This window comes from Lissotriton helveticus, chromosome 7 (genome assembly GCF_964261635.1).
Source record: "Lissotriton helveticus chromosome 7, aLisHel1.1, whole genome shotgun sequence".
NCBI lineage: Eukaryota > Metazoa > Chordata > Amphibia > Caudata > Salamandridae > Lissotriton > Lissotriton helveticus.
In genome coordinates this window covers 921,359,147-921,371,373 of record NC_136068.1, presented here as the reverse complement: position 1 = coordinate 921,371,373, position 12,227 = coordinate 921,359,147, and positions in this window count along the sequence as shown.

Genomic DNA, 12,227 nt, shown 5'->3' with positions numbered 1-12,227 from the left:
TCTTCATCAGCAGACGCCTCTTGCCCCGAGAACAGCGCTGGAGCACCATTGAGAGGGAGGCCTTCGCCGTAGTCTGGGCACTCAAGAAGCTCCGGCCATACCTCTTCGGCACCCACTTCCGGGTGCAAACAGACCACCGACCCCTGCAATGGCTGATGCAAATGCGGGGGGAGAACCCGAAGCTGTTGCGCTGGTCCATCTCCCTGCAGGGGATGGACTTCACGGTGGAACATCGTCCAGGCCAGGACCACGCCAACGCCGACGGCCTGTCACGCTTTTTCCGCCTCAGCGAGGAGAGTCCCCAGGAAGATGGCTGACTCTCCCCGCCTTCAGCTGGGGGGGACGCATGTTGGACAGGCCGCATGTTCGAGCTGTACCCCCTCCCCGCAATGGGACCAGGACCCTGGCTCTCCCTGCATCCCCAGCCAGAGTCCACCAACGACCACCCGAAGTACCCTGCAATCCCTCCACTACAAGACACCAGCTCCGGACCCAGCTGGCCCGGGTCACCATCTACCCCACGGCATCGACCCGGCCGCCATCTTGGGGCACTGCAGCACGAGGCCGCGTGGCCTCAACTCGACCCTCACCCTGGGCCCGGCCGGGCCCGACATCGAGGCACCAACCTCCCCCCAGGAGGCAGAGTGACCACTTGGCGAGTCAATGGGAGAAGGAATCGTCAACGGCTCTCCTCCGCCAGGTGTCGATCACCCCAGGCCGCCTGGACGCTGGCTCCACCCCCCTGCTGGGTGTCTGGACTCCCTCATCCCGGACCTCCCGGCCCCCAGGCGCGAGGGTCCGGACATCAAAGGGGACCAGACCTATAACTGGGGCAGGACCAGACCAGGAAGGCAGTTGTATCCTGGAGTCGAGAGACCCGAGAAGAACTAATCCGTGACTTGGCCTGCTGGCGCTGCCGCGGCCCTCTGCCTCGTGAAACCATCGTCTTGGCCTGCTGGCGCTGCCGCGGCCCTCTGCCTCGTGAAACCATCGTCTTGGCCTGCTGGCGCTGCCGCGGCCCTCTGCCTCGTGAAACCATCGTCTTGGCCTGCTGGCGCTGCCGCGGCCCTCTGCCTCGTGAAACCATCGTCTTGGCCTGCTGGCGCTGCCGCGGCCCTCTGCCTCGTGAAACCATCGTCTTGGCCTGCTGGCGCTGCCGCGGCCCTCTGCTTTATGAGACTATCACCTTGGCCTGCTGGCGCTGCCGCGGCCCGATCCACAGACCCTCCAGCTCGAGGATTGTGAGCTCGCCTTTTACCACTACCTGTACCGATCCGGTACCAAGACTGTCCCGCTACCCCCTTTCCCTACAGAGACTAGAAGTGAGAGGACCCCCGGGTCCAAGTTATCCTGTATCGCTGATATCCTTGCCTTAAGAACCTTATATAAAGCCTTGAACTCGACTTGGTGTGGTGCCTGTTTGTGGGGAGGGAGGGTACTTGTCTGTACGATCGCCGGAGACGGTCCCCCTCGGGGATCTCTCCCTCGGTATCCGGCCGACCCTCAGGGTCCCCGTCTAACAATATCTTTTCAATCATCAATGAACTGTCGAACCCAGATAGAATCACAGTGAAACCCACCCCCTCTCAAACCCTATGTGATTCTTTAAACTCCTTTTTTATCGAAAAAATTAATACCATCAAAAATAGTATTCCCAATTGCCCGTGCCCGGCGTACCACGTGAAACCTAAAAACCCGGAAAAACTGGCACAATTTCCACCAATAACCCAAGAAATTTTCACTGACCTACTGGTCAAAGTAAAATCTGGATCCCCTAGAGCCTGCTGCCCTCCGAGGAGCCTCAAGGAAATATTCACGGCATGCCCAAATCCAGCCGTGACTCTTCTTAATGAGTCACTATGCCAGGGTCTGGTACCAGAGTCCTTTAAAAAACCATTATTATCCCCCTATTAAAAAAAAACAGGGGCTGATCCTAATACGCTAACGAATTTCCGGCCAATTTCACTGCTCCCATATTTGGCTAAACTGCTTGAAGCCCATGTAGGTAAATGTCTATCCGCTTTTCTAGAACAATCCGAATATCTAGACACCCATCAGGCAGGCTTCCGTCCTGCCCACTCCACAGAGGCAGTGATTTTGTCAGTATTAGATAATTGAGGGATAAGGCAGACAAAAGTCTCCCCCATGCCCTAGTGCTCCTGGATCTCTCAGCTGCCTTTGACACGGTCGATCATAACATCCTGATCGACCGTGTCAGGGATGCGGGGGTTGAAGGCTCTGCCTTAGAATGGATAACATCATTCCTTGCAACCAGATCCCAATCAGTTCAGCTGGGCAGCTTCACGGCCCCCATGATTAAGACCACCTGCGGAGTCCTGCAAGGCTCATCGCTTTCACCTCACTTATTCAATCTCTACCTTCTTCCCCTAGTCCACGCATTGAAAGAAAGAAACATTCAAACCTTCAACTACGCAGACATTTTTCAGCTGACATTCCAGATCAGCGACTCCCCGACTTCCATTCATGAATTTCAATCGACAATGCTATTCATCCGGGACTGGATGAATAGTAATCAACTAAAATTAAACCCGGACAAAACAGAAATATTTCGGACGGGTGGGCCACGTAACCCCTGGAGCCCTCTGTTCTGGCTTAAGGAATTAGGACCGCCCGACTCTGTCCAATCACGCCTAAACCCTGGGAGTGCTGGTCAACAGTGACCTAACCATGACATCCCATATCGGGTCTGTCATTTAATCCTGCTTTTTCAACTAAGAAAAATTTAAAAAAATCAGTAGGTACCTCACTCACAAAGCTAAAATTCTGGCAGTCATCACTATGGTAATCTCTCACATTGACTACGCTAACTCCCTATATTTTGGCATCCCAGCTTACCTCACTCATCGCCTGCAATTGCTACAGAACCAGGCTGCCAGACTGGTCCTGCAAGCAAACAAACGTCAACATATCACTCCCCTCCTGGAAAAACTCCACTGGCTCCCCATATCTCAGAGATGTGCCTTCAAATTGGGGTGCATCATTTTCAAATCCCTGAATGTCAAAAGCCCGAAATTCATCAATAGCTTGATCAAAAGACACAACCCAAGCCGTAACTTACGATCCGCTCACCTCCATCTACTGATGATGCCTCCCTTCAAACAAAAACGTTTTGGAGGATCGAGTTTTGCGACGTTGGCCCCAAGATACTAGAACTCCATGCCGCTAGAGATTAGGTCTTGTACTGATCTCATGACATTCCGTAGACTTCAAAAGACATGGCTCTTCCGACAGGCTTATGAGTAACTCCAACTAAAGCACATCATTGGCATCCTTCCCAGTAGCGTCAAGAAACCAACCCGGTGCACGAGCGCTTTATAAATCAATTATAACATAAAATAAAATAACATAACATCATAATGAGATAACCAAGCTCGCCATTATTGATTGTAATTATTTGTAGCAGAGCCTCTAAGCACATATGAAATACCTTCCTGGGTGCCGATTGCGATTTACTCTATTTTTCAAGTCACGTATTTTAGTCTTCATCGCATTCCATGAAATCGAAGCTGGCGAAGAGAAAGATACATTTGTATTCAAGCTCGATACATTTTATCTGGAAGAGAAAACAATGAGAAGCCGAATCTGTTTCAGCGTACCTGCCCACGGTCATCAGCCGATTTCCGGTGCAGTCTAAGCTTCATTTCTGCTCCCAATTATTTCCTGAAGCGCAAAAATGCATTTTAATATCTCAAAACGGACAGTGGCGAGCTCAATCTTTTTTTAGAAATAAAAGGCGTTGATTATGTTACCTTTTATCTCTCGACCATCGGCGCGATGAAATTTCAAACAGCCAACCAAGCGGCCATCTTTGAATCAGTGTTTTTTTTATAAAACTCTTCGTCATGTCCTTAAGCACTGTGGGACATGTAGTGTGTATGGCACTTCATGTATCTTAAAGAAATTGACTTCAACGCGACTTTTCAAGAAACATTGTCGCTACACCAACCAGACATTCCTTCCTGTTTATGCTCCCTTATTCTTCACAGTTAGAGCCACACGACCGGTTTTCAAGAAATAAAATGAGCCAATATTCGTTAAAGCTCATTTCGTAATTACTCCGATTGTTTTGACAGAACTTACTCATGCCACAAGGTGTTAAGGGACATGTGGTGTATTATACATATTTTGTCTTTATTTATACACCCCTATTCCTCATGGTAAAAGCCAAACAAATGATTTAAAGGACTAAATCGACCGGATTCTCTCACTGCTCGCACCAAGACTGGGAGTAAAGGTCTACTTCTCTGTGTATGGGTCTTACACTCAAAGCTGTTCAGTTCTAGATTTATGAATCGCTATATGATACAGTCTTGATATTTCCGACAGGTTATTTAACCCCGTCAGCGTGCTGTTAAATTTCAAGATCAAATAAGCTTCCTTTTGAAGCAATACTCTGTCAACATCTGCAGGGCGTTTTGCTGAATTCATAGTAAATAAAATTGACCATTTGAAAACATTTTCCCCATGAGATTGTTCAACAAAATATTCAACCATTGGGGCTGTCATGACTCTCTTCCTGATGCAAGCCTGTGTTGCGTAATTCTGCCCCATATGGGCAGCTGCTAAGAATTAGGAGAAATTGTATGGAAATCAGTGACTTTGAAGAACATGCTCAAACCTTCTGTGAGGAGATGGTACACAGGGGGTACCCTAAAAAACTTCTTAAACATTCTTTTAAAAGAGCAAGGTTCACCCCACGCAAATGTCTGCTTCAGGTCAAAAAGAAACACAATTTAGATAGATTGGTGTGTGTAACCACCTTTGGACCAGACACACATAGAATGAGGCAGGTAATACTTAAAAATTGGCACCTCCTTGAGAACCTGGATTGTCCTTTTCCAAAACCTATCTTTGCACTAAAAAAGAATCAAACTATAGGGCAACAGTTAGTTCATGCTGATATTACAATCTCTAAACCTAAAAGTGATCTACTATCCCAATGGAATTTGAAACCAGTTGAGGGCCACCACAAATGTGGCAATTGTGTGTCTTGCCCCAGCACGAATGAAGGAAATGAGTTCAATCACTTAGGTATAAAGTGGAAACATTTGGTTTTTTTCGAACTGCAAAACAAAAAATGTTGTTTACGTGACAATCTGCCCCTGTATGAAGATTTATATAGGGAAGACTAATCAGCAAATCAATATGAGAATTACACAACACAGGTCTCGCGTCAGGAAGAGAGTCATGACAGCCCCAATGGTTGAACATTTTGTTGAACAATCTCACGGGGAAAATGATTTCAAATGGTCAATTTTATTTACTATGAATTCAGCAAAAAGCCCTGCAGATGTTGACAGAGTATTGCTTCAAAAGGAAGCTTCTTTGATCTGGAAATTTAACAGCACGCAGACGGGGTTAAATAACCTGTCGGAAATATCAAGACTGTAACATATAGCGATTTATAAATCTAGAACTGAACAGCTTTGAGTGTAAGACCGATACACAGAGAAGTAGACCTTTACTCCCAGTCTTGGTGCGAGCAGTGAGAGAATCTGGTTGATTTAGTCCTTCAAATCGTTCGTTTAGCTTTTACCGTGAGGAATAAGGGTGTATAAATAAAGACGAAATATGTATAATACACCACATGTCCCATAACACCTTGTGGCATGAGTAAGTTCTGTCAAAACAATCGGAGTAATTACGAGATGAGCATTACCGAATATTGGCTCATTTATTTCTTGAAAACCAGTCGTGTGGCTCTAACGGTGAAGAGTAAGGGCGCATAAACAGGAAGGAATGTCGGGTTGGTGTAGCGACAATGTTTCTTGAAACGTCGCGTTGAAGTCAATTTCTTTAAAATACATGAAGTGCCATACACATTACATGTCCCACAATACTTTAGGACATGAAGAGTTTTATAAAAAAACACTGATTCAAAGATGGTCGCTTGGTTGGCTGTTGGAAATTGCATCGCGCCGATAGTCGAGAGATAAAAGGTAACATAATCATCGCCTTTTCTTTCTAAATAAAGATTGAGCCCACCACTGTCCGTTTTGCGATATTAAAACGCATTTTTGCGCTTCAGGAAATAATTGGGAGCAGAAACAAAGCTTAGACTGCACCGGGAATCGGCTGATGACCGTGGCCAGGTACGCTGAAACAGATTCGGCTTCTCATTGTTTTCTCTTCAAGATAAAATGTGTCGAGCTTGAATACTAATGTATCCTTCTCTTTGGCAGCTTCGATTTCATGGAATGCGACGAAGACTAAAATACGGGACTTGAAAAATAGAGTAAATCGCAATTGGCACCCAGAGAGGTATGTCATATGTGCTTAGAGGCTCTGCTACAAATAATTACAAATCAATAATGGCGAGCTTGGTTATCTCATTATGATCATCTATCTTGATAGAGTTTGACAAGAAACAAGAACGGTTTCGTATTTGGGATAAACCGGTGATTTAGGCGTGATTTAAACGACATTTCAAGGTAGGAATCAATTTCTCCAACGATATAAAAGAGATTGTAAATTACCAGACAGTATAATCTACACATATGTGCACTCTTTTTCTTCATAAGAGTGGCCATACGATTGATTAAGGTGAACCTCTTCCAAATATTACGGATTGAGAGACTGTGACAAGAGTCTGTTAGTAAGACCCAGAAGGCTCCTTCGCAAACCTGTTCAGGTATAAAATTACAGCTCTATGCATAAGTAGTGTGATTTAAAAAGTGAGAAGTAGTACAAGTTGTAAATAAAACGTTATTATTTTTTTACACCTTATAGAGAGAGTGACAAAGCCCTGATGAGAGTCTGGGAATTGGTTTTCCTGGATTTGAAACGCGTCGGCACAATTAAGGAGCACACAATGAAATAAGGAACAAAGAATTTAGTAATGTGTTGTGATAGTTCAAATTAATTTCTGCTATGATCGAATTTGGTTACCTATTGGGGTTCCGTGCTCCTCGTTTTCTACATTGTCTATAAATTGGATATAGATTCACTTATTTAAAACCTTCAAGATATAATTGAATGTTTGTTTTTGTAAACCCGTTTTTATATTTTGGATGTGGAATGTCAAGTACGTTTTAGTCAATATGTGGAATGTAAATGAGATTTTGTATATATTGTTATATGTGTTTATAAGTGTTGTATAGAATGTATTGGTGTTTTCCTTTTCATACACAAATGGTATAAATACATAAATACGTAAAATTGAAAATAAATGGTATAAATAAAATACCGGTACAAACCAAAAGAATTTGTGTTTGACCCGAAAAGTGTCAGTTCAAAATCATAATGGTATAGGCAATTCTTTTGTATATCGGTAGATGTGCGCCCGCACCGTGTGAAGGCTGACTCGAGCCCGAGTCGCCTGAAGGCTTAACTGGCTTCTTAGCCGGGCCACAAGGTGGGGCAGTAGAAGCAGTGTCTCGGTGTGCACCCGAGGACGAGGGTGTGACCGGGGCCTTCTTTCGGTGTGTCGAGGAAGGGTCGGGGTCGACTGTCTTACTTACGACCCGCTGCGCTGGAGTGATGTCCTCGACATCGGAATCTTCTGCCTCTGAGCTGCTGTCGACGTCGTGTTGTTCTGGAACGTTGACGCCATCGTCCGGAATCGGAGCTGAAGATCTTTGAGCCATTGTACTCCTCGCTCTTCGGTCCCGGATAGTCTTTTTGGAGCGGTAAGAGGCACAAGCTGAACAGTCTTTCGCCTCGTGCTCCGGAGAGAGGCAGAGGTTACACACTTCATGAAGGTCGGTGTGGGGAAACTTCGACCCACATTGAGGACACTTTTTAAATGGCGTCCTTTCCCTGAGCTGGAGTCGAGGCCTAGCTAGGCCCGAAGGCCGTCGACGACAACCAGAATCAAGATCCTCGATGTTGAAGAGTAGCATCGACTGGAAAAGCGTTCAAAACTAAGTTTCGTAAGTTGGTGAGGAATGCGCGCCAAAGGAATCGGTTCCAACACGGAGCGCTGGAAACACATCCGAGCCGGGTGGCGAATAAAATCAATCTGGGGATGGAGCCGATGCCCATGCGCAGTATCATCCAAAGGAGGAGTCACCTATCCCGTGACTTCCAAAGACTTTTCTACAACAAAACAAACTGCAAACATCCGGGCCCAACACTAGGTGGCCATCTATGCATAGTGTGTAATCTGCAGCTCATATGCCTCGAACATATATTTACAATTAGAAGCACACACTTCACAGCTCATCACAAAGCTTTCAGTGATTTGATCATTGAAACCATTACTGGCTCCCAAGCATTCTTTACAGATGAAAATTGCCCTTTACATTTTCAGATTAAATCGTAGCATACTTCCATTCCTTTCAGGCAAGCAGGCAACCTGGAAAGAAACCTTGATTAGCTGTCTGATCAGCTCCAGTTTCACATAACTAAAGAACACTGCCTGAATGGCATTGCAGCTTTTAGTATATTAATTTCATAATGAACTGTTTGGGGACATTTCGCCCCCCCCCCCCCCCCCCCCCAGAGTCCAGCGACCTCTTTTCCATGACTCCACAGCCCCCTTGCGGGCCGCGCCCCACAGATTGAAGACCTCTGGCTTAAAGGGTAGGGCATGCCCCCTTTTGACAATTTGCAAGACCAAAAGGCTGAAGTGATAGTCCTCCAAGCTTGTGGGAAGTAGGATATCCGTCCTCCAACGGCTAGGGTGTGTTCAGGAAAGGTGGAACTAGGACTGCTTCCCTGTGGTTCCTAGATAAAGATAGGAGGGAGGGAGAAGGAAGGCAGTTGTTCATCCTTTACCTCGTCTTTTATGTAATTTTTAAAGGGGGTTTGCTGTAGTGGGTGGCCGTACGGTGGAAGGCCTAAAAGGAGAAATCCCTGCTGAAGCCTCAAAACCTCCTAAACTGATGCTGGTTTGATTTTGAAGACCTAGAAACATGGCCATGCCTTGCTGCCCTTGCATCTCTCCAATGCAGAATTGACTTTTGCACCGAAGAGGCGAGAGCCATTGAATGGGAGATCCTTCAGAGTGAATTGCGCACACTGGGAAAAAAATGAATTCTGCAGTCAGGCATGGTGGTGTAGAGAGACAGACATCCCCATGGCCCTTGCAACTTAATCAGCTGTATCCAAGCCAGAAGGGATGACTTGCCTCGCTGCAGCTTGCCCATCCCCTACCAGCTCAGCAAAGTGGGTATGAAGATCGTCTGATAGGTTAGGAATGACTATGTGCCGAATCCACTAGATCACGAACATATCTTCCAAGGAGACAGGTGGCATTAATGGATTTGAGGGACATGCTTCCTGTAGAGAACATCTTTTGAGCAACTTGCTCAGTTTTCTTTGACTCTCTGTCAGATGGTGTGGTGGCAAGAGCTCCTGGTATCAGCTTCAAGGAGCAAGAAACCTCCACTACTAGGCTCTCTGGGGATGGAGATGAACGTGGGATCACAGGAGCTGGCTTATATCTGGGGGTGATCGCTCTTGAAACCATGAAAAAAGTAGTCAGTTTCTCCCAGATCACTAATATGTGCTCTGTTGGGCCTCATGAAAAGGAAGTAATAGTTCCAACATGGGAGGCTGTTAGAATATTGGACTTTGCTTCTATGGATGGAAGTCACAGGTGCATCATGTCCACTGCTTTCCTAATGCCTGAATGGTAGGTCACCTCAGCTGGTGAAGTCCAGTCAGGAAGAGAAGATCCAACTTCGGGGAAGTACAAAGCCCATTTGCATCTCTGAAGTGCCCGCAAAATGTGGGTTGAAAGGGACTGGGTTGGTCATGAGGAACTTCTTCCCATAAAAAGTATCAGCCTTCCTCTGTCAGTCTCTTTGCCTCTTTTCTGCAGCAATGAAGTGGTAGGTTTATCAGGGAAGAGATCCTGGCAGAGATGGTTGCGGCACCAGCAGAGTCAGAGGGAGTGGTTGCAATGGAGGAGGCAGCTGTTGTGCCGGTGGAGCTGGCTGCAAAGCGGTAGAGCATGGATAATCCTCCAAACAAGAAGCCCAATGGATCCATGGGGCCAGCTTGTGCTCCAGAGGGGACCAAGATCTGCGGAAGAAGTTGAACTTACGTTCAGAAACAGGGCGGCTTTAGCGCTGGTGGCACCTGGTGCGACAATGATGCCCCCCACCTCAATGGCCATCTCCACCATGGAATTCCTCATTACCACCCTTTAACACTGCCTCTCAAGTCTTACTAACCACTCTCTCTCAGATGCATTTAATTTGTTTTATAGCATTACTTTTAAAAGTGAAGGGTGTCAGAGCACTTAACATAACACAAAGAGACAATCAATCATATGTGTGTAAATCAGTGTATAGGAAACGCTACATGAGACAGGAATACAAGGGGTAGGATTCACATTTCATCCATAGTGGTTGGCAGAATGGTTTAAGGGTGCTTGGTCTGGAGAAGCACAGACTCTGAATTTAAAACGTAGCACCATGGTTGGGGGTTCTCTTTAATTATAAGAATTGATTTACACCCAAATGAACCCTTTGTGCAACATTAGGATAATGAAAGACTGAGGAAAAAATCATAACGCTCTGATTTATACCTTTCAGTTTGCATGCAGTTCTTTGATGACAGTTAATAGCGCACTCTTAGGATTTTAACTTAGAAACTGCAAGTAACAAAAGGAAAGTTTTTGACAAAAACAGAAACCCACTGACCTATTTATATTATATTTACTTTGTGATCTGCATGGTACATGCTATTTGCAGCAAGCATATTAACCCTCTGCGCTACATTATGAAGAATCAAAACTTCCATGAGTCAAAACTTCCACCAGACTAAAGTCCCACCAGACTAAAGTCCCACCAGACTAAAGTCCCACCAGACAAAAGTCCCACCAGACAAAACTCCGATCTCTCGCTACAAAGAACATTAATTAACAGGTTATCTTGATATTTTTGTTGTTGCCTGAATATTTCTGGAGGCCAGGAACGCAGCAGCAGATGCTTTTAAAACCATCATATACTTACAAACAGACGCCCCCACCTGAAGTCAACACCCGGTGAGGTGGCACCGGTCGCACCACCCTAGAGCCGGCCCTGTTCAAAAACATGGAAGGGTCCATCCGAGGTCTTGGAAACTCTTGGTAGTGATGATCAGGGTGTTGCAGTCAGCATCACAGGTGGTAGTGTCTCTGGGACTGGCACCAGGTTGTATGGAGCCGCCAGTGACAAATTCTTGGGAGTTCAGTTGCTTGTTCTTGATCTGATGCCGGATGTGGCGAAGTTAGCGGTCCTGGCTACTTTCTTAATGTGTGGCAGAGACAGTCAGGCCTCCTTACTCTCTCCTGTAGCTGAAGATCAGTGAGGAGTACACCTTTTATGTGACTTGCACCATCAAGCTTTAAAAAAACATCCAACATAAAGTCCCGTCTATTGCAACATCCTAAGGATTTAGAGCTCCCCGATATCTAACATCAGAAAAGCACCTTCTCTAGCATTATTCAGGAAAAGAAAAGAACAAGACAGTAATATCAGACATCACACGGTATAAATACCATCTAAATTATTTATACAAATTATCTATATACAATTCCTACTCCATCAGATGAAAAACTCAAAACATTCCACATTTGAAAGTCTTCTTGCTGCTAAATTCCTTAACACACTCACCGGCTGCGTTTTCGTATAGCTTCCTATCGATACTTACCATAGCCATCTTACCATGATGTAGATCTCAACAAAAGTGCATGTTTTCATATTTGGTATGCATCTCTTAACTTGCAAATCTATTCTTAAGCAACAACTGAAAATCTTTTTCTCGAACATATTCTATCTCAAGGAGCATTGTGAACATATATGTTTTATTTAATTTCAACAATGTTTAAATTCCTTCATGTAAAGCGTATTGCAACCTTTCATAGGGTGTAACGGGAACTAAATAATAACTAAAAAAAGAATAAATAAGCGATGGGCAAAGATAAGAGGGGAAAGAAAGAAGGCCAAATATCATGGCTGAATTCTGAGTGATTGCTAGGAGGGGTGCTGCTGAGCTGAACCACTCCTAGTGCTGAGGAAGAGTATTGAGCCCAGGCAAGTTCTACATCAGGTTTGTGTGGAGTTGTGGGCTGCCACGAGGTCATGTAGAGCAGTGTTTCCCAAACTGTGGTCCGCGGACCCCCAGGGGTCCGTGACACATTCCCAGGGGGTCCGTAGACAGCAGTTTTAAAAGCACAGAAAAGTGTCTTGTGTAATTAGCAGCTTTCCAGCAACAATAAAAGTGTCAAGATAATGCCAGTGATTAATGTACCTGCTGGAGAGTAGGGCGAGTTT